This window comes from Bemisia tabaci, chromosome 2, assembly GCF_918797505.1.
Source record: "Bemisia tabaci chromosome 2, PGI_BMITA_v3".
Lineage (NCBI taxonomy): Eukaryota > Metazoa > Arthropoda > Insecta > Hemiptera > Aleyrodidae > Bemisia > Bemisia tabaci.
This window is the reverse complement of record NC_092794.1, coordinates 24,869,582-24,894,454: the sequence shown is the minus strand read 5'-3', so window position 1 is coordinate 24,894,454 and position 24,873 is coordinate 24,869,582. Positions and strand designations below refer to the sequence as shown.

Below are 24,873 nucleotides of genomic sequence, written 5' to 3'. Positions count from 1 at the left end.
ATGATCGGGGAAAAAAGGAGTTGACCTAATTTCTGTCCCACCCGATCACTATCATATTGCTTGAATTGAAAATGCAGGCTTTTCATGAAGTATTAATCTGTTTTCTGTCCAGAAAACTCAAAAATCGAAATCGTGGAAGGTGAAAGGGGCCTGGAGCATGCACGGAGGCAGTAGAGCAATTTGCGTGAAGTTGGATAAAAACAATCGGAACTTGCACGATTGATTTAGGACAGACGACACTGATACGAGGAATTCAAGTCCATTTTTGTGGAAAACTACAATTTGAAGAGACACAAAGTCGAAAAATTCGGAAAGAAGAATACATTATCAAGGTATTGTAGTGCTTTGCGTCAAGAGTAAAGATCCAATTACTTACGAATTCGTGATTTAAGATCCTTAAGTCCTAAAAATATCAACTCAGGGACAGAGATCAACTTACCTAGAACAGAAAAGAAAAGAGAGCACGTTACTTGATTGTAAGAATGATGTATAATGCTAATATTGGGTGAAAATTTAAATTTTCACGAGGAGAAACACACGGGAACACTCCTGGGGGCTCTTTAAAGTGTGCTTTTAAGTGCACACGTATGGGTGTTTAAATTGAAAGTTTCCAGCGAAGTCTACACTAAGGCCGGAAATTTCTGGGAACGAAAAAATTCCGATTTAAACTACAATGACAATATAATTTAGAGATCATGCACTGCCTCCTTATTCCTGGTGGTCTTTAACTCACTTTGAAGTCAACGCTCAGATTCACCAAATGATGACTGATAACCAGAGATTTGAGCAGCTGGTTTCACAAACCTAACCTATGCGATAAATTCGCTTGACAAAGTGCTCACCTCGACATTAAGCAGTCACCGATGTGCGAATTTTAATTCTCAACGAGTTGCTCAGCAATCATCATCGACGCTAATCTCCAAAATTAATTTTTCTCTCACTAAATGGACCACTAGTGCTACTAAATGCACTAGTGCACTAATGGTACGAATTTCAGCATTCTGATACATGTGTCTTGTCCAAAATTTCACGAAGAACACGATACGCACAACGAAAATTACCGAAATCAACTCCTTACGAAGATATTTAATGATTCTTGATGCGTGAATTCAAACCACCCGCTCATGAAAACTCAATACTCTACGTGATTCACATCGCGCGCTAAACGTTTATCATGACAGTCTCTGCGATGTAAAAATCTGGCAACCTCAATCTTGATGCTTTGGCTCAGCTAAAGCAAATTGCTTATAGTTTGAAAAGCACATAGTGGGAAATGAACATTGCTCGATTGAGCAGCTTGCTGAAACCATTGTAGTGCGCGATTTGACTCACGTAGAGTTTTGAGTTTCTTGTGAGCGGGCAGTTCAAATTCCTCGTAACCAATGTGAAATAAAAACGTTAATATCTTCGTTGCGCGAGTCGTATTTTACGTGAAATTTTGGTTAAGAAACATGTATCAGAATCCTTTAACTCGTGCACTGTCTAGTGGTCCATTATAAGTCTTTTTCGGATTGGAAAGAGCAGGGCCCCTAAAATGTGTTCTCTCTGTGTGCAAACAATCCGTTATTGCCTTAATATTCCGCAGAACTCAAAAATCGGAAATTCCACTTTCCATTTCTGCCGCACGGGCCACGGTCGTTGTTGCGGTATCCCCGCGCCGAGGGGGTTGCACGTGAACGCATGCGGATATACTCGGGTGGGTTTTCGGGGGAAGCCTGGCCGGGGGGGGGGGGGTGGGGGTGGTGGTGGAAGGGTTGGGAGGCTTTTAGCGGGATTAGCAATTCGGTTTGATGCTCGATGGAGGACGAAGTTGATGCCTGATGGAGGACGGGAGTGGTTCCAGGATGGCCCGCGCGCTTTGATCGCTTGATTTATCGCTCGTCAACCTGCGACAGTCCCACACTCCCGTGCTAAGGAAGAACGCCGTATGAACATCCGAGAGTTGCCAAATTTCTCCTCTTAAAACAATATTTTTGAGGCAAATAATGAATATGTCTACCTAGAATTCTCTGATACTTTAAATCACATTGCGAAGAAAATTCCTTGAAAAATTGAACGGAAAATTTTCACAAGTTTCCCTGAAAATTCGTATTTTACCAAACGAAATGTGGCAACCCACGAAGATTCATACGGCGTTCTTCTTTAGCGCGGCAGCAGCACACTGCCGCGCTGAGGGAAAAACGCAGTATTAACATTCGAACGTGGAAAAGAAAATTCTGGTAAAAAACAAGAATACTACGGGATTTACGAATGTTTTGCTTTGAAAATCACGGAGACTTTATACGAGCGATCTAATCTAAGGTTTCTGAAACTTGCAAATAAAAATATTCTTAACTTATCTTGTTAATAATTATTTTACTAGATGAAAATTGGCAACAGTCGAATTTTCATACGGCGTTTTCCCTTAGCATGACCGCAAAGTCTCTATGGTGGTGCTTCTGCAGTGGCGTGGCGTGCTTTGCGATATATCGATCGTTATGCCATTTAAACCTATGGAAAAGGATCGATAAACAGGGTGTTCGCAGCGAACACCTTGAGAATCGATTCTTCACCATAGGTTTAAATGGCATAACAATCGATACATCGCAATTCACGCCACGCCACTGGTGCTTCTGCCTTGCCTTGCTGCCTTCCCAGTACGCTCCGCTTTCCCCACGAAAGAACGTAACTGCATTTCAATGGTGCCGAATTTAACCTCGCAAATTGCATTTAACAGGGAAATCTTGAGCATTACCGACTGAAATTTTCATTGAATTTTCCTCTGATCTCGAGCAAAAATGAGAGAAAAGTTGAACTAAAATTAAACAATTCCATTCTTGTGAAACATTGAATTGTTTCAGACAATTTGGCAACTTTGGAATGGAGTTACGTATTTAAAAGAAACGACGAATTATGAAAAACCCTACTGCTGATCAAAGAAAGATAGTCGATTACGGGGAAGTTAATTTCGAAGGGTCACTGCTAATTTTCGCCTTATGGTGATTGATGAAGCACTTGTTGACAATGAAATTCGCGTAATGATGATTGATGAATGTCGAGCCGGGAGCTTTAATAGGCGAGATTTTGCGCATTAGGTTAAAATTGCGCAACCAATAATTGTTCAACGCTTCGTTTGTCGGTCATCATTAGGCGAATCATATTCAACATGCTTGATGAATTGAATTAAATGTTTCACTTTTTCCAGCCGTGAACTGCATGAGGTTGAGAAATGTTGTCTCACTCGAAATCTCCTGATATTTTCCGGTTTTTCGGTTTTTAATGCCAGCAAATACGCTGTGAGGCTGTATACTGCCGTGCTAAGGAAAAACGCCGTATGAACCTTCAGGCGTTGCCAAATATCCTTTGATAAGACACGAATTTCCTGGTAAACATAGGAATAAAAATCCAATTTTTGAAATAGTTTTGTTCGCAATTTCACCAGGAGTTCCTGAAAATTTCAAAGAAAAATTTTCATAGCTGGCCTCAAAAATAAACATTTTATCGAGGGAAATTTGGCAACTCTCAAATGTTCATACGGCGTTCTTCCTTAGCACGGCAGTATACGTGTAAGCCGGGGAAACCTGTCGCGGGGGTGGGGGAGGGGGGGGAGATGAAGGGATGAAAATGAAAATAAAAAAATCATTTTCCGACGAAATATGGCAATCGTTGGTTACGCAGCTTTTACCAGGTTCCAACTCCTTTTAGGTTGACGGCCGACCGACATTTTTCACTGACAAAAATAGACAGTTCCCTCGCGATCCCCCCACCCCTCAGCCCCCCCCCCCCCCCCCTCGCGGTTCATCAACAGACCTTTGACTTCTCTCCCCCGTTTGATTTCGGCCTCCGACAACTCCATTCGGCGGAAATTAACTCGACTTCGTCGGGGCTCGCGGATTTATTTAACGCATAATTCGTCACTTTGCTCGCCGAAGAGCTCGACTTCGCAGTTGCGTGAGCCCTGAAAAGCGTTAGGTTGTTCGGCCGAGAGGGCTCATCTTGACGGAAAGTTACGTCCTTTCGCGGTGCCCTTGTCCTTCGATTACTTTATCCTCCGAGGAACGAGGGAAGAGAAACGAGAGGAGAGAAAATAACTTGAAAGATCGCGAGTTCCATTTTCTACGCGGTAGGCTGAAAAAAATGAAATAAAAAAAAACATTTGTTTTGTCGATGAGATAAGAAAAACAAACCCTATCGAAATCAAGAAAAATATTGAACGAAAAGTTTGCACACCCGAGTGAACTTTTGGGCGGAATAAATACGGAGAGAAATCAAGGAATTCGGGGAAGGATTCGTTTGAAGCCATCTTCAAACTTTCACCGGTTGTTTTTCTAGAGATAAACAGAGAAAGAAGAAGACAAGAAAATGAGCGGAAGGGGAAAGAGAGAAAAGGAAGAAATGAGTGGGGAGGCTGAGCCGACCGACAACGTTGCGCGGCGAACATGTCCGATTCCGCTCACAACGAAAAGCACGCTCTCGAATCGCCTTCAACCAATTGGATATGCAATTTCGCGACGATGGAGTTAAAATAGTTGCCTATACGAGAGATTGCTCGATACTTATTGTAACCCACTTCTGCCCTACTTTGCTAGACGACAGTCGCTAAACTGATAGAAAATGGAATTGAGGTTCTATTTTCGATGAGGAAAAAATAATTAAATGCACCACTGAATTTGTTAATTTTCCTGAAATTCAATGTACTTCTTAAAAAATTGTATGCGTGACTGAATAGTTGTGAAAATTTGTAGGTAACTGATTGGTGCGGGTCGGTGTACGATATGAAGTAAACTCTTTTGATATGACGGATTTGAAGAAAACTTTTGAATATTTTCCCTTTACATTTTTTAAAAATTTGACTCGCAGTTAAAACTGGTACATCTGAATACTCCAGGTAAACATATTCAAGACTTTTCTCAGAAATAAATAATCTACCCTGAGAAAATGTGGCAACATTAGAATGCTAATACGGTGTCCTCCGCTGCAACGGGGAAAAACAACTTCGATTACAGGGACCGAACATATTGACTCATATTGAACGTTCAAGTTTTTCGGCTAAGGTAATCGTAGTTTTCGGCTATGTGAACCTAAGTTCGGTTACCTGTACCGAAAACCTTTGGTTTTCAACGAGAATCGAACTTTTATCCCCTGTTAAACACCGTGGAACATTTGCATGACTGGCATTCTGGCATACCTCCGTTTCACTTACATTGGAGAGAGGCGAATGCAATCTGGAAGGAAAGAGAGTGGTCTGATACGCTGCCGGGCTGAGGAAAAACGCCGTATGAACCTTTCGGCGTTGCCAAATTGTCTCTGATAAAACGTGAATTCCGTGGTAAACTTATGAATATTTTTCTTCCAAAATTTCAGATAATTTTGTTCGCGATTTCACCCGAAGTTCCTGAGAATTTCAGGGGAAAATATTCATGAAAATGCTTAAAAATAAACATTTGAGTGAGGGAAATTTAGCAACTCTCGCGTGATCATACGGCGTTTTTCTTTAGCACGGCAGCGTGCTGCCGTGCTAAGGAAAAAGGCCGTATGAACATTCGAGAGTTGCCAAGTTTCCTTTGATAAAATGTTTATTTTTAGGGAAATTCATGAATATTTTTCCCTGAAATTCTCAGGAACTTCGGGTGGAATTACGGACAAAATTATCTGAAAAATTTGAAGAAAAATATTCATAAGTTTACCACGGAATTCACGTTTTATCAGAGACAATTTGGCAACGCCTGAGGGTTCATACGGCGTTTTTCTCAGCACGGCAGTACGGAAGTGAGGTTATGACGTGAGCGACACGCCAGTACTGCCACTGCAACGCACGTTATCTCGTCGATCGCTATTAGAGCCATTAGCGGCATTACAGGCCGAGCGGGAAGGGCGGGGGGGGAGGGTAAGGGCGAGCATTTTCCTCCTTGAGTTCTTTCCCTTTATTTTACAACTCACAATCAAACGGCGCAATCAACTCCTTGCACTAATGACCCAGTTCGCGGGTCAACGCTTCACTTTCCCCGGCCATCAATCATCGAACCCAACGGCTGACATTTTGCAACATTTGCAACCCTCTCTACCGGGGATTTCCGCGCTGATACCCGGATAATTACCTTCCATGTTTTAGGGGCCGTCGCAGTGAATTACGTCGTACTAAATATCAAATTTGTAGAGCCACCCCTCTTACGCAGCACTGAAAAATAATTGTAATCAACATTTCTTTGCTATAAATTCAATTAAATTCTCTTTGATTTAGCAATCCTTCTTTTTTTCAAATATGAAAATAAACAAATTAAAGAAAATATGAAAAAGCAGATATTTGAAGAAAAGAATTTTAAGCTGACAATTTACTTTGAAGTCAGCTTATTTTTGTAAAGCTTTTGTGTTAATTCATAGCACCTAAATTGAATTTTATATCGAGGACAAAATTACATTTCCTTGAATTAAAAACAACGAATTTGAATCAAAAGACATCTTTTTCAATTCACAGCTTCACAGAAAATGTGTCCTTGGATGATATGAAATGTTCTGCACTTCAATTTTCTTTTAGAGATCGAAAATAAAAAAAAAACCGTTACGAATATGGATGCAAAGATATCCATGACATCCATTATTTTTATGCTTTGCTTCCTTCTTTTTTGACACTTGTTATGTCTATTTTCGTATAAGACATTGACAGAAGAAGTGTCTCTATCATGTTAAAAGAGAAGAAAGCAAAGCATAAAAAAAAATGGATGTCATGGATATCTGTGCATCCATATTCGCAACGGTTTTTTTATTTTATCTGACGCACATTTTTCTTCCGGATTAAAAAAACAGTTGTTTCGTTGATATAGAGCATAAGTAAATAAATACAACTGCTTTAGAAAAATAGGAAAGAAACACCACATTTTTGAACGCTTACAGTGGTTTGCGTTAAATATAAATATCGTTTGCAGTCGAGCAAATTTCCCGTTAACTTAAAATAAATTAAAATAGAAAAAAATAAAATAAAATGGAAATGACGAGCACAGGAAGGTGACGTCATCAAGCCGGATTAAGTGCAGCTTAGAAACCCTCTGTTATTCCTGGCTGTTTGTCTATCCTCGTATCTCTTCGGAGAGAAACAGGACGATACCGTGCTTTCGTGGCAAAACCGCGCAACGGCAAGGCGAAACCCTGCGAGCAGCCGCGGTTCTTGAGAGCGTCGTCGTTGCGGGGCGGCGTTGAATCAACAGCGAGCGACCCCTCTCGACGCGACGTCTAAACGTATCGATTAGACCGCGAGGAGAAGCGCTCAGTGCCCGGCGAAAACAGCCCAACTCGCCATGGAAACCTCGCGCGCATCCGCGGTTTGCGATGAATCGATTGATCCGTCATCCAAACCCATGGAAAAGTATCGATTAAAAAACAATCGATTCTTTATCACAGCTGCAAATAAGATAGGATCGACCCACGCGTGGTGCTCTTTGCGATGAATCGATGGATCTGCAATTCGAACTAATGGAAAAATATCGATTATCAGGGTGTTCACAGCGAGTGCCTTAAAAATCGATTCTTTATAATGGCTCCATATAATGCTATGGCTGGCATATAATGCTAGTGTGCTTCGCGATGAATCAATTGGTCTGTCATTCAAACCTACGGAAAAGTATCGATTATCAGGGTGTTCACAACGAGCACCCGAATAATCGATTTTCTACTATAGCACACAGGGTTGCCACAGAATTCAGAAAGTGTAATTCCCTGACATTTTCCTGTCATATTTCGGTGAAATTCCCTGACAATTGAAGATATGACAGGTGGTTAAGAGGACATAATTGAAAATAGTTTCCAGGCAAAATTTGTTGTTCAATAAAAACCTCAAACCCGTTATAAGAAGCAAATAAAGGTTATTAAACACATTTACCCTGAAATTTTCGTCATTTATCGAACATTTTCCGGGTTTTGCCTGACGTACCTAATATAATTCCCTGACATTTCCCGGGTTTCGCTGACTATGCGGCAACCCTGTACAATTGAGATAGAATCGACCCATGCGTGGTAAGCGTCGTGATAAATCGATTGATCTGCTGTTCGAACCTATGGAAAAGTATCGATTAGCAGGGTGTTCGCAACGAATGGCCTAATAATCGATTCTTTACCATAGCTTCAGATGGGAATATATCGAGAGTCGACGATTCACGCTTCGCTACTGGTGCGGGTTTTCCTCGACGCGCGGCGCACAGTAGATCGAGTCAATCAGAGAAGTCGGGCACGAGATTTTTGACCAAAACTGAAAATTTTGATATTAATTTCATCACATTTTAAGTTTAAAGGGGTGATTCTAGAAGAAAATTTCACGAGAAAACTAATGGAACCACTTTTAGAACCTTTAAGTTCTGTATAAACGAAATTGTGAGCTTTTAAAGTTGCCACATTTTGTCCAGTTTCTTTTATCTACTAGAGTCCCTTTATACTAAGACTCAAGACAATTTGAATCCATTTCTGATTGGTTCCCGTATTTTAGGCCTCCACAGTGTCCCAAACGGGAATAAAGATTACATTTTCACCAATTGCAAAGATTATAATCTGGAATGGACCAGGGAATTACGGGTTCGGCAAGGAACAAACGGAATGAGAGGAGGAACGGAGAAAGGCATTTGAGAATGGGCCGATCAAAGATTACGAAAAACGTTCAATTTCTGTAATCTTTATTCCCGTTTGTGACATCCATGAGCCGAATTGTCTTGACTCTCAGTATAAAGGGACTCTACTTTGACCGAGTTAACGTTGGTGGCGAAGACGATGCCGGGAAACAAAAGACCGCCGACGACGCGCGATGAAAACCCACGAAAAAAATGACACTCGACGAATACAAATTAGACGCTCGGACGTGACCCGACATATTCGCTCCAATTCGCAGACGCATTGGGGGGGGGGGGGGGGAAATGGGTCTTCGAAAATCCCCGGCTCGGAGACCCCTCACCTTGACTTTGAAGATGACGTTCAATCAGACACTGAAAAAAAAATCTCGGAGTATTTACTAAGAAAAGTGTAAAATTACCAAGAATTCAGGGTTCTATTTGATCCCAGCTTTTCCTTAGTAAAATTACCATTTACGGAATTGGTAATTTTACCGAAAAATCTCGGTAAAATTATTGAACTTTCTGGGTAACTTTACTGGACCTTGGTAAAAACGCCAATATTTTTTATCGACTGTGGTAGAATTACCGAGATAAAATGGCAAAGTTACCGGGAATTGATTACCGATAAAAGTGGTATTCTTACCTGAAAAAACAGTAAAAATACCGGTTTTTAGGTAAGCTTACCAGTCTGTCTTGGTAAAATTACCAATAATTGTAAAAAAAGTGGGATGGTAAAGGTACCAACGGACCTTGGTAAAAACGCCGAGAATTTTTTTTCAGTGGAAGCCAATATATTTTATAGACCCGGCACCAAAAATTCAAGCAATGTAACTAGACTATGTATTTAGGCGAGACTAAAGTCAAATCCGGAGGTCAACGCTATTTTTCGCCTGCTGATGGTTGATGAGCAACTCGTTGAGCGAAAAATCAAATGGATCGCATTTTGCAAAGGAGATGTTGCATGTGTGAGGAATTTGCGATTTGACTGTTGATTCTTGTGTGAATGTTCGCGAGACACACGATGGTGCCACTGGTTTCCTCTGAGATCATCTCCCAAGCTCAAAAAAAAGCTCTCAAGTTGAGGCCAAAATGGAGGCGATATCCCACCCTACCCTGAGAGTTCACGTCTACATCAAGACAAACTCTCCATGCAAAGATAGGGAGCAAATACATTAGCAGGGCTGCCGTGTTTTCAGTTTTAGAGTCCCCAAATGAAGTGGCAGCCCTGTCAATGTATTTGCTCCCTATCTTTGCATGGAGAGTTTGTTTTGATGTAGAGGTGGACCCTTAGGATAGCGTAGGATATCCCCTCCATTTTGGCCTCAACTTGAGAGCTTTCTTTGAGCTTGAAGGATGATTTCAGAGAAAACCAGTGGCACCATCGTGTTTCTCGCGAACTTTTACATAAGAATCAACAGTCAAATCGCAAATTCATCACACATGCAACATCTCCATTCAAGACGAAAATTACCCCTGTTAATTAAAATTTGTGCATGATTTCCGTAATTTTAATGCAAAGAATGCAAGTTGTACAATCCTAGCAATAATGGAATGCTCTTGGTTGCTTTTCGCAAAATGCGATCCAAATAAAATTCGCCTAAAACATATTTTTAAAATGCGAGCGTTACTCGTTATTCATTAGGCTGAAAGTTCCAAGAGATTTTAAAGAATACTTTGAGCAGCTCCTCGGCAGTCGATTATTCGATCATTTAGTTCGGGGTGGAAATAACGAAACTCCTTATCCGTCACGTCATGGTCTCGATAGGTGGCGCTTCCAGGACATCTCTGATTGACTGTCTCGACGTCTGGCCTAATTTTGTATCAACCATTTACTTCTCACCATTCCCAACACCTTCAAATTGTTTCAGTCACGAAACTTGATTTAAGGGAGAGCTAAACACTTCATCATTATCGTTAATACTGGATCATGTAGCCACGATCCATATCCAGGGTGTCTCACAAAACTGCCACAGCAAGAGCGTGTTCAACGGGTTGATTGAAGACTGTTCCGTTTGCGATGTTTTGTCCAAAAGTGCCACCAGTCGGAGCTATAAATCCCCCAACTTTCGAGAAAATCGAGGTTGTTCCTCAGTTGTGGCGGAGGTCATCGTCCAAAACTCTCGGGGCACTGGAAAAAAAACACATTGGATCTAGAGTCCAGACTCTTGAAAACATTGAAAAGAAAAAGGACTCTTGATTCAATCAGATTTAAGCTTAAATCAAAAGGAAATCCGCTCAAATTAAGAGGCTTGGTCCTTGATTTAAGCTTAAATCTGATTGAATCAAGAGTATTTTTTCTTGTCGATGTTTTCAAGAGTCTGGACTCTAAATCCAATGTGGTTTTTTTTTTCCCAGTGGGTGCTAATTCATCTATGATAGCCTCAAAAATATCGAAACTTTGGGTCAAAAAGGTGCGTCCAATCTGGATATCACAGAGTAAAAATAATCGTTTTCGGCCTCTGGAGGCCGGAGGAATATAACCTCCGAAAATGGTACCCACCACTACTTTTTTTTTTACGGGGCTAAGGATTCGAAAATTTGAGAAGATAGCAAAGAAGCCGAGTTTTATCCTCTGGCAGATCCAAACGCTTCAAAAATTTCATAAACTCGCCTCTGACTTGAGATTTTGATATTTTAGGCCCGACAGGGTGTGTAGTTTTTTTTTCATTTCGGGAAATCCTGATCTTTTACTGCTAAATCCTGAGTTCATAATTTTCCAAAATCCTGATCAAATCCTGATTTTTTGCGGCGAAAAATTAAAATTTCTGCATAAGCGTATACGAAAGCAGAACTCTAGAATTAATAGCTCGATAAAAAAATCTGATCGGACGGCCGATTTTCTCAAATCCTGATTTTACATACACGACCGATTTGTCCTCAAATCCTAATGAAATCGGGATTGAATCCTGATTGACCTCAAATCCTGATAGAATCGGGAAAATCCTGATGCTAGACACCCTGATAGATTAACTTGGCGCTAATAAATATGGTGGACAGCCATTTGTAGTAAGTTTTGGCTCATTAACGTCGCGAAGATTATACTGGGAAAAAACACATTGTATCTAGAGTCCAGACTCTTAAAAACATCGACAAGAAAAAATGCTCTTGATTCAATCGGATTTTTGCTTAAATCAAGAACCAAGCCTCTTAATTTGAGCGGATTTCCTTGTGATTTAAGGAAAAATCTGATTGAATCAAGAGTATTTTTTCTTGTCAACGTTTTCAAGAGTCTGGACTCTAGATCCAATGTGTTTTTTTTTTTTTTTTTTTTTTTTTTTTTTTTTTTTTTTTTTTTTTTCCAGTGTAAGAGCGAACGGATTTTCCCAGAAATTTCGAGGCCGTGGCTCTGGCTGGAGGCACTTTTAGAAAACATTTTGAGGAGGAAAACTGTCTTTTTCTGACCCATCGACAAGCTCCTGAAGTAAGGCCGTTTAACCCTGGAACACTCTGTATAACTGAAATGTCACACTCATGACAACTTCTATCAATTAGATCTCACACTTTATATTCACAGCAGTCAGCGGACGGTAGTGCCACTCTGTTCCGGCGCAAGGAACCTGTTAGAGGGGAAGGGGGAGGGGATTCAACCCCTTGATTGTCAATAGTATGTTGGCACCATTACCATGCGGAAACGATCAAACTCGTCGAGTCGATGTCGAGTGTTACCCTAGTGATAAAAAATAACCCTGCCATGCTACCGAAGAGGACATAGTAACAACAGAATTGAGGTGCTCAGAAAATCGAGATAGTAGCATCGGGCGTAAAATTGTATTAAAATTTTACCAAACGAACGCTCGGTTCTTCGCAAAATTGTTGCTTACCACCCGAAGGACTCAAATGAATTGTTTGGATGATCTGAAAAAACTAAAATTTTTCCGGAGAGAATCATATTTTGAATATTTCTCTAGCGTTCAGCGTGGGAAAAAAAACATGCTCGGTATTCTTTGACGATTTCGCTGATAGATCTTGGTATCATCTGTTTTCCACACGTTCGAAACACAATTAGATTGGACTACTAAAACTGGCTGGCAAAAATTAGGTGCTTTCTAGAGCACTTTTTCAGTACCTTTCCAAAAAGTTCAGTAACTCATGAGGACAAAAAATTCAGTACTTTTCCGGTACCTCTGTTGATTTGAGTTCTTATTATTTAATTATAATTTTTACCGCGTGTTTATTTTTAGTTCTTCTATAAAAATTATCCATTTGCTAAATACAAATCTTAGCTTGAGCTGAGCACACTTAAACCACGCGGCCAAAATTGCAATATCGGCAAAGGGAAACAGACAAGACCAGCGTGGAAGCTATTTCAATATTAATCTCCCATCGCATTGCCAAGGCGCAACGATACAACTATTCGTACTCTCCGGAATGCGGGAGGTATCACGCCACAATTGAAGGCGTTTTTGAAACTGCCAACTTCCCATATCGGGATTCTTGAGTCGTATAAGTAGAGTGGCTAATAAAACTGGCTGGCAAATATTAAGTACTTCCACAGTATTTTTTCAGTATCTTTCCAAAAAATTCAGAGCCTCATAAGCAGAAAAATTCAGTGCTTTTTTGGTACTTTTAGGTGACGGAATTCAAAAGTTTTGGAAATTCAAGCGCAAATTGACAATGTTCAAACAAAAAAAAAAAAAAAAAAAAATTGGGATAGTTCTACTCAAAAAAATTGGAACGTCTGGAAATTCCTGTTGGGAACATATTCACGACTTTTCTCAATGATAAGTAGTCCACCGTAAACAGGGTGTCTAGTATTTTTTAATTTTGAAAAATCCTGATATTTTCCTGATTTTCCTGATATTTCATAAAAAATTCCTGATTTTTTCATTTTGAAAATTCCTGATATTTTTCTGATTTTTTTCGACTCTTGGCACGGTAGGCAAAAAGCAGCAAGACTTTCTCCGTTGAGAAGATTCGCATAAGAAAAATTCCTGATAAAACGTCCGATTTTTCAGATTTTCCTGATTTTTTCCTAATCGGCCAAAATTCCTGATATTTTCCGGTTTTTCCTGATGCTAGACACCCAATAAATAATCAGGGAAGATTCGAGAGCTCTTGCGTCGTTCTTCTTCAGGAGCAGGAGCTCTCCTCTCGATCTTTCCAAGGGCCGATACTGATCATGGAACAGAGCAACTAAATTGAAAAAGCCCGTGAGAGCCGTTCAAATCACATGCCGCATACGCCTTTCTTCAGATAAACTGTTCCTATCACGATGCTCCGATTGCTGCGCTCCATTTGGCGGCGTTTCTTTTAAGTTCAAAGTCAAAGAGCGACGACGTAACGTCTACTCGGGACTAATTAGGCAATTTTCTCGTCGGCTACCCGGTAAGTTATCCACTCGACTGACTCTTGAAAACAAGCCCGAAGTGTCGCCTTGCCGCACTGCACGGAGTAGATTCAAGTTTCCCGAGCAGAACACTGTCAATCGACAACCGTAACTTATGGAATTTCACATCAATCCATGGTCTTCTCCAAATCCTATACTGCCGTGCTAAGGAAAAACGCCGTATGAACCTTCAGGCGTTGCCAAATTTCCTTTGATAAAACGCGAGTTTCCTGGTGAACTTATGAATATTTTCCTTCCGATTTTTCAGATAATTGTGTTCGCAATTTTAAATAAAGTCCCTGAAAATTTCAAAGAAAAATATTCATAACTTTCCTAAAAAATAAACACTTAATAGAATGAAATTTGGCAACTCTGGAATGTTCATACGGCGTTCTTCCTTAGCATGGCAGTATAATCCCCGCGCTTTCCATACATTTCTCAGGGATGGGATGAAGAAGACAGAGTTCAACGTTGAAATGGATGGCATTATCAGAATCAGCTTACCTACATTTCATATTGCCTAAACTTCCCAATGCTTTATTGACTGAGAAGAGAGCGAAAAACATGACGCTTTGAGACTTTCTGTGAATCGTCCCTCGAGTATTTAGAAAAATCTCACAAAATTTCAAGTTATAATGTCACTTGGTTTTCTGTTCAAGAAATGAAACGCGAGACGAAATAGGTGGCGTTTGATATCGTTAGGCTGAATCTAGTCAAATCCATTCGATGAAGAATTTTCACGCAAATTTTTTACTGCTTCATCTGAGAGAATAAAAAAAACTGATTTTGCAGTATTTTTATATCTAATTCTGATTTGGGAAATAGTATAAAAATAAATTTTGAAGTGGGGAAATGCTCCGCCTGTAGACGTCACCTGGCGGCATTTCCCACTTACACACATGTATTTTAGAGGATTAGATCACTTCGTCATAGCTCCTCCACTAATTGTTCAAATTATGAACCAAGGGTGTCTTCGTGCTCAGTTCACTCAGAAGTTTCCACGTAAACACAAAATTCATCGCATTCCGGACATCTGCAAATTCTCCATTGTCGATTCGTGTGACCGCAGCGAGGTCATATGGTTTTCATTCAATTGGCTACTTAGGAAAAAATAAAATCAGAATACGCGGCCCCTTGTTTTACTGAATCACTTGTTTCTTTTTCGCTCAACACCGCTCATGATTCACGAAACTTGTGCGTTGTGCGTCAAAAATTATCGAAAACAAAGGGAGTTGAAGACAAAAATCGTGCTAAAAATACGTGCGTAAAAACACAGATGGGATCAGTGGCGAGGTGTGAGATATCGATTATCGATATTTCCCCATTTGAAGCTATGGAAAAGAATCGATTACTGAGGCGTTCGTTGCGAGCACCCTGTTTATCGATCCTTTTCCATTGCTTTAAATGGCACATCAATCGATATATCGCAAAGCACGGCAGCGGACTGATTATTGAAATTGATAGACAAAGCGATAGACAAAGAAGACATAGGGAGTATGGAGCGATCCTATTGGTTGACATGGGTGGTTCCTATAGACAAAGGGAGAAAATGATAGACTAACTGTCGGGTCTCTCGTGGGTTGCCGTTAGTTAGTCTATTACCTACCTCCTTTGTCCATTGCAACCACTCGCTTCCACCAATAGGATCTCTCCATATCTTTTTTGTCTCCTTTGTCTATAGCTTAGTCTATCAATTTCAATAATCGACCCGCAGGCCCGATGACGCACGAGAAGCTTAAAGGCACACGCGGCCTCGCCTTACAGACTGCGTCAGTACTGCTGTTGCACACCTTTTTCCCCCTTTTTTGCGAGAGGAAAAAAAAGCTCGCTAAGAGCACGATACCTAATAATACGTACGAATTTGACTAGTTGGTGGCGCGCGCCTTGCGCTGGTGATCTGGGAGCTTTGACGCTGAGCTTTAAGAGCGAAGCTCGAAAAAGCTCCACTGATAAAAGAAATAAAGGATCAAATGCAACGGAATTGCATAATTCAGCGGGATTATAGTGCATATCTCGAATGAGATTGCTGTTCCGTCACGCTGCGAAGTTGTAAGACTTGCGAAAATATTCTCGCATAAAGCAGCGACGATGTTCGTGGTGCAATCTCCCGTGAAAAAGAGGGATTCTTCTCAGTCGTTCCACAAACAGCTCCTTTCCTCAGGGCGCCTAATATAGGTATCAGTGGCGTGGCGTGCTTTGCGATATATCGATTGAGCTGTCATTTAAACCTATGGAAAAGGATCGATAATCAGGGTTTTCGCAACGAACACCTTAGTAATCGATTCCTTAGCATAGCTTCAAATGAGGAAATATCAATAATCGATCATTCACGTTCCGCTACTTATAGTAATCGGTTGTGATTAAGAGGGATTTGAGGAGATCTTTAACAGATGGCATCATGAAAAAGGAAATTTGAACGTACACAAGGAAAATTAAAGAGTAACACATCTTGACGGAAATAAACTATTGCAAGAGCTCACGATAATTTGGCACTACAAAAAATTTAAAACACGGAAGAGAAAATTCTATGATTTCGACGAGCTTTAAGTTAGGTGAGAGCCTACTTTGCGTAACATCTCAAAACCTACAAAAGAAATTTCCGTATTTTTAATTTTTGGCAGCGGCGAATGATTACAGTCTCTTGCAAGGGTCCATGTTCGAGGTTATACTGTTCCAGTTCGAATGAGATTCGCTAAAATATGCTACGCTTTTCACTATGCTATGGCTTACCAGTATAGATACTTATCACCTAATTTTTATAGCTTATATGCTATATGCACTGGACAAATGAGGTATAAGTAATAGACAAACTTTAACTGCAACCCACGAGGGACCCCCCTACAGTTGAACCATCTATTTCTCCCTTATACACTGGAAAAAAAGAAAGAAAAAAAAACACATTGGATCTAGAGTCCAGACTCTTGAAAACATTGACAAGAAACTGGACTCTTGATTTAATCAGATTTAGGCTTAAATCAAGAGATCCGCTCAAATTAAGAGGCTTGGTTCTTGATTTAAGCTTAAATCTGATTGAATCACGAGTGTTTGTTCTTGTCGATGTTTTTAAGTGTCTGGACTCTAGATCCAATGTGTTTTTTTCCCCCAATGTATATCTAAAAGAAGCACCCGTTCTAACCAAAATGATGGCTCCATTGTCCTTTTATCCTGCTTGTCCATCGCTTTGCCTATCAATTTTTATGATAATCAGGCAAATCAAACGATGACTGTGAACTTCCCAGTATTGAGAGAAATTGATGATTCCGATAAACTCCGTGAATTATTATTCGCACGAACCGGCCACATTGGCAATTCTAGGTAAGTCACGAGATTTGTTTATCACGAGAAAATATAATGGGGGTCAATTCACGGGCGAGAACTTTAACTTGCGGATGAGCGATCAAGTAACAATGACGTTTCAACGACTCACACTCGACTCGGTGTGACGTTGTGCCGAGGCTAATAATTACACACTCAAGTCCAAAGTTGAACATGTGTAAAACTTGACAAGTTCACCGGCGAAACCGTGTAATGGACCACTTGACAAGGTACGAATTTCAGCATTCTGATACATGTTTCTTAACCAAAATTTCACGTAGAACACGATACGTATAGGTGTACTAGCGAAATGCCCGTGACTGGAGTCACGGGTCTAGAGGCCGCTAAAATATCTACAACCTCGAAAAAATGGTGGAAGGGGAGCAAGACATGCCATACAAAAAAAATGATAAAATCGATAGAAAAATGAGCTGTGGGGAGAGGGTGATGGAGCTAGAAAAATTAGCTGCGGGTGGGGGTGGGGGAGGTAGAATTAATGCTGGCAAAAAAATTAGAACTAACCTAGCAATGGTTTATTAAAAAAGAAAGAAAAAAAATGAAAAAAAAGAAAAAAATAAGTTGAAATAAAACATCAGCTGATAGCAAACAAAGGTTACCAAGGAAACCAAGGAATGGAACTTTCATAAAAACAGTTTAGTGGAAAACAGCGTAAGTAGGGCACTTACGTTAATTACCGTTTATAAGTAAACGGTAAATGCGATTTAACCGAAAATTTATACAGTTCTTCATAAGATCAAAATGGACAAAATTGCAAAATTTGAAGAAGCTAACGTAAATCTAACGATAGTTATCGTGAACGAAAGAATTGCTGACATAGGTCGGGTAACTATTATAGGTGGGATAATGCGACCGTTTACGGGAAAAAGGACTCCGGTGAACTGAAAAACAGCGTGCTTGCACTTAAGAGGATGCTTGCAAACAATGAACCCGTTTTACACGACAAATATAGCCAACTGAATGGTTTTCATGGGTAAAATTGGACGATAACCACGTTTAACATCAGCACACTGAAAAAAAATTCTCGGCGTTTTTACCAGGGTCCGTTGTTACCTTTACCATCTCACTTTTTTTTACCAATTATTGGTAATTTTACAAAGACAGACTGGTAAGCTTACCTAGAAAACCGGTATTTTTACTGTTTTTTTTCAGGTAAGAATACCACTTTTATTGGTAATCAATTCCCGGTAACTTTGCCATCCTATCTCGGTGGTTCTACCACAGTCGATAAAAATAAAATTACCGAGAAAGTTCAATAATTTTACCGAGATTTCTCGGTAAAACTACCAATTCCATAAATGATAATTTTACCAAGAAGAAACTGGGATCAAATAGAACCCTGAATTCTTGGTCATTTTACCCTTTTCTTATTAAATACACCGAGATTTTTTTTTCAGTGCAAGTTTTTGCCAGGATAAAATGGACGTATTTCTATCTAACGGACCTAAGCGTCATAGGGTGAGGAAGGTAGAGAGGGGCTTGGATTGGCGGCAGAAGCGGGCGTCCGGCTTATTCCGTCCTATACTCGCAATGCTTTTCCATGGCGCTTAGGTCCGTTTGACAGAACGCGCTATCCGGGATTCTAAATTCCTTAAAAGGAACTCGAATTGGCGCTTAGTTCCGTTTGATAGAAATACGTCCAAATATACGACTAGTGAAACTCAAAAACATTAAGTTAATTTTTTGTAAAAATGTGAGTTGGTTCCCTTCTATTAAACTCGATCCCGATAGTAGTTCCTCATTGCAAAATGGAGTCCAATTGGTTTCATCTCTGGAGCGTGACAACTAACCCATTTCTCATCGAAGGAATGAAATTCTTCAAGAATCGGGGATTTCAGAAATGGAAGATTTCAAGAAATCCCGAATGCTATTTGGTGTTGCTAAGATTAATCACGGTATTTGGTTGCACCGCAGTTGAATACTGTTTTATTTATTCGTTTGTTTATTTCATTGCTTCGGCATTGATTTTAGCCAAATCCAGTGATCCTGCCGTGATGTTTTTTGCGAAAAGCATCGACACAGACGGTTAAATAAAAAATTCGCGACCCAAGTCCGAACTTCATTGATCCTCAGCTCATCGTCTCGTTGGCAGCGACAAGCTCGTCGATGGATAAATGCCAAGCAGAGCAAAAACCGCCTAACTGCACACGGTTTCCGAATGCAGTTACGTGGTTCTCGCTTAAGGCCACTAGAATGCGGCACCGGAGATGTAAAAACACGTTCCGTCCCTATCAATTTTCCCATGACGATTAGCTCGTTCTGAGGGTCGGAAGGAGAATTTTCCGAGTATTTTTCGCGAAGCGGCAACGTTCTATTACAGGATCCCGTGTCGCAGAAGCCCTAAAACTACTCCAGCCTCAAACTTTGAATAAGCACGATTGATTAGCGATCGCGTGACGTCATTCCGACGTTCGGACCGATCAAACGTTCACGTCTCAATTTCCCCGTCAAAGGGAACGGAAACGAGTGAGAAAATTAAAGGAGGAGAAAGAGAAAGTGAGCACAAACCAAAGGGGTCGTTCCTGAGAAAATTGGAACCAAAGGTTTAGATTTGCAACTCCAAAATACAGTCCCACCTAGAGTCCCTTTATACTGAGAGTCAAGACAATTTGAATCCATTTCTGATTGGTTCCCGTATTTTAGGCCTCCACAGTGTCACAAACGGGAATAAAGATTACATTTTCACCAATTGCAAAGATTATAATCTGAAATGGACCAGGGAATTACGGGTTCGGCAAGGAACAAACGGAATGAGAGGAGGAACGGAGAAAGGCATTTGAGAATGGGCCGATCAAAGATTACGAAAAACGTTCAATTTCTGTAATCTTTATTCCCGTTTGTGACATCCATGAGCCGAATCGTCTTGACTCTCAGTATAAAGGGACTCTAGTCCCACCAATCATGTGTCATTTCCGGCTAAAACGCTGAAGAACCGGAAATAGCGGGGAAAACTTGACAGGATTCTTCCATTTTTCCCGCTCACACAGAATTTCCTTTCTTTTTCCTGCCGGGCCGGCCGCGTGATCGGGAAGTGTTAAGTAAAAACGCCGTATGAGCATTTAGGCATTGCCAAATTTCCTTCGATAAAAACTGACTTTGCTGAGAAAATTGTGAATATTTTTCCTGAAATTTTTCAGTCAATTCTGTTCACGATTTTATCTAAACTATCTGAAAATGTCAAGGAAAAATATACATAACCTTCCTGAACAATACGTGTTTTGTCCGGAGAAATTTGGCAACTCTCGAAAGTTCATATGACGTTTTACCTTAGCACGGCAAAGCAGCAAAGAGCCCTCGGCGTTATGTAATATGGACGCGGCTCAAGAGGGAATACATTGCGCTTGCTGTGGTTTTTTCTTCTTCTTCTTTTTTTTTTCTTTTTCAAATATTTGAGGTCAAATTAAGTACGAATGTAAATGCAGTAATTGCAATACGGGATCGGCGTGTAAGTAGAAAATGAGAAATCCATATCTTTCATTGAGACGTATTGGAAATAAAAGGTAGTCTGTGCCTTGGATTCCACTTTGATCTTTTAGGCCATCATCTTGATGGGTTACCGATTTCGTTTGACGTTTAACCTAAATAATGCGAGTGCCAACAGGAATATTGTCGATAGCCCAGCAAGTCTCTCTTACAAGTAATAAAGCTACTATTGAGTTTAAACGCCTGAATTTTAGAGTCCACCCATAGAAGCGCTCGATTTGCCATGAGTAACAGATTGTTAGGCTGTAGAGATGTGGGAAATTCCAAAACGCCAGCCGGTTTCTACCATCATGATCGAGTAATTTTTCCTCTCTACATGATTTTCCACCCTACTTTTCTTAAAAATTCTACCTAAATTTCCTAAGAATCGAAAAGGGAGTTCGACTTCGGACTGCAAGAAAGTATAAAGTTCTAGGACGTTGCCTGGTTGCTTGTTACGATCGGACACTTTTTTCCAATTTCCACGAAATTTTTATCAAAATTCTCTATTCCTTGCAAATTTTCTACCGGATTTTCCCAGGATTTAAAGAGAGGAATACGGGTAACTGAAAAATTCCTCAGATAGCACTCGCCATGCCTCGACATTCCTAAAATCCAAAATCCAAAATTTCTACCATCATGATCGAGTACTTTCTCCTCTCTACATGATTTTCCACCCTACTTTTCTTAAAAATTCTACCTAAATTTCCTAAGAATCGAAAAGGGAGTTCGACTTCGGACTGCAAGAAAGTATAAAGTTCTAGGACGTTGCCTGGTTGCTTGTTACGATCGGACACTTTTTCCAATTTCCACGAAATTTTTATAAAAATTCTCTATTCCTTGCAAATTTTCTACCGGATTTTCCCAGGATTTAAAGAGAGGAATACGGGTAACTGAAAAATTCCTCAGATAGCACTCGCCATGCCTCGACATTCCTAAAAATCCAAAATCCAAATTTCTACCATCATGATCGAGTACTTTCTCCTCTCTACATGATTTTCCACCCTACTTTTCTTAAAAATTCTACCTAAATAATTTCCTAAGAATCGAAAAGAAAGTTAGAATTCGGACTGCAGGAAAGTATGAAGTTCTAGGACGTTGCCTGGTTGCTTGTTACGATCGGACACTTTTTTCCAATTTCCAAGAAATTTTCATCAAAATTCTCTATTCTTTGCAAATTTTCTACCGGATTTTACCAGGATTTAGAGAGAGGAATACGAGTAACTAAAAAATTCCTCAGATAGCACTCGTCATGCCTCGACATTCCTAAAAATCCAAAATCAGTCGATTTCTGCGGCATTGGACAAAATTTTCACGGAGGATTGGCGGCGAACACCCATGCTTTAGTGGGCCTGTTGCAAACTTTTGCTAGAGCAAAAATAAGAGTTGTTTCTTGTAGATAATGCCTCAAAAATCACGATGAGCGCATCGGCAAAGTCTGAAATGCACTCATAACTTCACAATCTGCGTAAGAAATTTGCGTTTTTTTAAGCTTCCCGCTTCAAAAACGATACTCCGGCACAGGTGAACATTTTGTTAGAGGAGTCGCTCCATCGTCGGCGATATTCATCATGGCCGACGCTTCCGCGCAGTTCCGCGCGTAATTCGAGGAGAGTTCAAGGTCAATCAATTCGGGCGTGGTAAATATGAACGTTAACACCGATTGTTATCTGGTCTAATCCAGTTCAGGTGTTATCTCGTCCCATCAAACGTGTTTTGGCGGATTGGCGTCGGCCATGATGATTATTGCCGACGATGGAACGACTCCTCTTACAAAATGTTCACCTGTGCCGTAGTATCGTTTTTGAAGCGGGAAGCTCAAAAAACCGCAAATTTCTTACGCAGACTGTGAAGTTATGAGTGCATTTCAGACTTTGCCGATGCTCTCATCGTGATTTATGAGGCATTATCTATAAGAAACAACTCTTATTTTTGCTCTAGCAAAAGTTTGCAACAGGCCCGTTGAAAAAATCTCTAAAAAATTTAATGAAAACGACTGGTCGAAACAATGAAGTAAGTACTCACAATTAAAGCGTTGGGAACTGAGGAGTCACTTTTTATCACTCACTGTCCGCAGGGCTGCCCGATGGAAACTGATCGTAAGGTGCATCAGAGAACGCGAGAACAGGTCCGCTATCAGCCCCGACAATGGAAAATCAAAGTTCGATCTTTGAACTTGATAAGCCCCGACTGTTTACTTATTTGCTCGTCATCACAAAATTAATTATTTTCGTTCTCGCACCGCATCGCTCGAGTAAATAAGATAAAGCGGCCGGTTATAGAACTCACCTACTCCGCCGTGCCGAGGAAAAACGCCGTATGCACCCTCAGGCGTTGCCAAATTTCCTCCGGCAAATCACTCATTTTTAGGAAAATTTTTGAATATTTTTCTGCCAAGTTTTCAGATAATTTGATGAATTTCCTAGAGTGGAAACAAGGGTAGTGAATGCAGCCCGAAACGGAAACGATAACGAATACACATGAAAAAGCGGAAACATAGGCTAAAATACACAATAAAAGCAGGACGATTCGGTACCTTAGGCAATTATCAACTGCAACAAGAATTAAAATAAAAGAAATTAAAATAAAAACCAGCAACGGCGTTACATGGTGATTAGGCAGTCTCATTTACCAATTTCACCATGTAACGCCGTGTGCTGATTTTAATTTAAATTATTTATATTTTAACTTCATTGTTGCAGTTGATAATGTGCACGTAAGTACCAAAACGCCTGCATTTATGTGTATTTAGCCTTGTTCCGCTATTTCCTGTGTTTTCGTATTTGATCTAAAGTTCCTGAAAATACCAAGGAAAAATATTCATAACATTTCTTTAAAAATAAACATTTTAGCAAAGAAATTTGGCAACCCTCGAATGTTCATACGGCGTTCTTCCTTACCACTGCAGTACTCCTCCTGTCAGCATCGAGACTTTCTCCGCGTATCTTTCCTCGGCTCAAGTTCACTGCTCAAACCTCGTTTTCCTCTCATTTTCGGTGTGACATGAGACGATGACCTCTAGGCGTGGGAGCCACCGATACCAGCGACCTTGATCGATATTTCCGTATTCCAGCGATGATATTAATCGATGAGATCATTCGATAACGATTCAAAATCGAACCGGATATCGAGTGCTGGGCCACTGTGCGAGGTGACGAATGCTCCAAGCACCAGGTATTGGAATTTCGCGTGGACCACGGTGCGTGGATTGGAAATTTCCAGTATCAACAGCAAAACCGACGCACAATGAATCGAGTCAGGAGGCACTGAAAAAAAATTCTCGGCGTTTTTACCACGGTCCGTTGGTACCTTTACCATCTCACTTTTTTACCAATTATTGGTAATTTTACCAAGACAGACTGGTAAGCTTACCTAAAAACCGGTATTTTTACTGTTTTTTCAGGTAAGAATACCACTTTTATTGGTAATCAATTCCTGGTAACTTTGCCATTTTATCTCGGTAACTCTACAACAATCGATAAAAAATATTGGCGTTTTTACCACGGTCCAGTAAAATTACCGAGAAAGTTCAATAATTTTACCGGGATTTCTCGGTAAAATTACCAATTCCATTAATGGTAATTTTACCAAGAAAAAACTGGGATCAAATAGAACCCTGAATTCTTGGTCATTATACCCTTTTCTTAGGAAATACACCGAGATTTTTTTTTCAGTGCCGGGAAGTCGGACAAAATTTGGAAGCTTTAAACGCTTATAACTCTGTTTCTATAAGACTTCGAAGTTTTAAAAGTGGTTCCATTTGTTTTCTCGTGAAATTTTCTTCAAAAGTCAACCCCTTAAAGTTTAAAATGTGACGAAATAAACATAATTTGCAGTTTTAGTCAAGAATATCATGTCCGACCTCTCTAATTTACTCGATCCACTGTGCGACGCAAGAATGTGCGGTTGTACTTCGCGCGGTTGGAATTAAATTTTGGGAATTCAAACTAACCGCTTATAGGAAAAAAAACCTAGTATCAGAGGAGGTTGTGGTGAATCTGCACGGGAATACTCGTAAAAAAAACGCGTATTTTTTATTGTATTTAAAGAAAAAGTATTTGATTTGAGGAAAATGTCCTGGCTTAGGGATATTTCATGTATATTTGAGGGGCTTGGAGGACAATCCGAATCAGTGCAGTTTTTTTTTAAAAAAAACTGAGATATTCATTACTCCAGGTAAAA

The 24,873-nt window shown here is 40.2% G+C and overlaps 1 protein-coding gene across 6 annotated transcripts in view; it reads right to left on the bottom strand.

Moving 5' to 3' along the window:
• Ald1 (fructose-bisphosphate aldolase) overlaps positions 1–24,873 on the bottom strand; it is a 100,099-nt gene that overhangs the window by 50,111 nt on the left and 25,115 nt on the right. The window contains exon 1 of one of the 6 annotated variants that reach the window (XM_072296992.1): positions 22,717–22,871. The exons of 4 other annotated variants lie outside the window; for them this stretch is intronic. The gene's annotated coding sequence lies outside the window, so the exon portion shown is untranslated. Of the gene's footprint in view, positions 1–376; positions 396–22,716; positions 22,872–24,873 lie in introns of those variants that run through there. One more of the 6 variants, XM_072296995.1, reaches the window with a different exon arrangement.